Source organism: Orycteropus afer, unplaced genomic scaffold (genome assembly GCF_000298275.1).
Source record: "Orycteropus afer afer isolate SDZICR_OR568_19922 unplaced genomic scaffold, OryAfe1.0 scaffold00867, whole genome shotgun sequence".
Classification (NCBI taxonomy): Eukaryota; Metazoa; Chordata; class Mammalia; order Tubulidentata; family Orycteropodidae; genus Orycteropus; species Orycteropus afer.
Genome location: NW_006922454.1, coordinates 652,112 through 653,596, shown reverse-complemented (window position 1 = coordinate 653,596; position 1,485 = coordinate 652,112).

Sequence of the window (1,485 nt, the reverse complement as noted above, 5' to 3'; positions counted from 1 at the left end):
AAGGAGGGGTCGCTATGACTCGGGGCCGACTCGACGGCACATAACAACAACAACAACAACAACTACCACTCTCTTAGATGCTATTGTAAATGGAATTGTTTCCCTAATTTTGACCAGTGTATTTTTAAAATGGAGTATAAGAGAACAGAAACCATCAGCATGATCCCCACGTTGTAAGGGTAAGTAATGTTTCATGATGAGGCTTTCGTGATTCAGTGGTAGAATTCTCATCTTCCATGGGGGAGACCCAGTTTGATTCCTGGCCAACACATCTCATGTGCAGTCACCACCCATCTGTCAGTGGAGACTTGTGTGTTGCTTTGGTGCTGAATAGTTTTATTGGAGCTTCTAGATTAAGAAAGATTAGAAAAAAAGGTCTGGTGATCTACTTCTGAAAATCAGGCAATGAAAACCCTATGAATCACAATTATCCCATCTGTGGATGATTATGGAGCAGGACCAGGCAGCATTTTGTTCCATTGTCCTTGAGGTTGTCATGAGTGGGTATGCCAAATGGATGGCAGCCAACATTTCATGAAACTTGTTTCTATTATGTATGTGGGTGTCCTGAGACACAAAGGAAAATATTCTTCTTATGGAGGATCATTTTTAAAAAGTCAATAGAGCACTGGAGTCTCAGTTATTTGGGAAGAACTCTACAAAGAAAGCTAGACCCAAGCATTCTTAAGCTTTCAGACTAGAAGTGGATTTACATTTTGTATAGAGTAGTGGGTGCATTTATATAATTTATAGCTCAGTGAGAAAATTAAATAAGAAGCATATTCTATAGGCTAAGGCAGGCATCAGCAAACTACTGTAAAGAACCAGATAATAAGTATTTTAGGCTTTGTTGGCCATATGGTTTCTGTCACAATTACTGTGCTCTTGTAGCACAAAAGCAGCCAAGACAGGATGTAAGGGAACAAGCATAGCTGGGCTTAAAAAAAAAAAAAAAAAAAGAATTTTATTTAATTTTTATGTTTCATGAAATGGTACCTTTTTTTTGACTCATTAAAAAATATTAAGTTCAGTTTTAGCTCACAAGATAAGAGTATAAAAAACAGGCAAGGGACCCCATTTGGCTCTTGACTGTAGATGGCCAACCCATTGGTTAAGAGGACAAAGATAATACTAAACACGCAGTTGTCAGGCAAAATAAGCACTTTGTAATAAATTAGGAAGGAGTTCTGGTGGCATAGTGCCTAAAGCATTTGATTGCTGACCAGAAGGTTGGAGACACAAACCCACCAACCTCTCTGCAGAAGGAAGAAAAAGATTTACCACCATAGAAACCCATTGGGTTGCTGTGAGTCAGAATCGACTCAATGGCAGTGAGTTTGGTGAGTTTGAGTAAATTAGGAACATATCATCAAGCTTCTTGATCCTTGCCAGTAAACATTGAAGAGAGAAAAAATTTATAATAAACAATTTATTACAATAAGAAACAACCTACATCCATTTAAACTTAAGAAAGAATATTTCCCA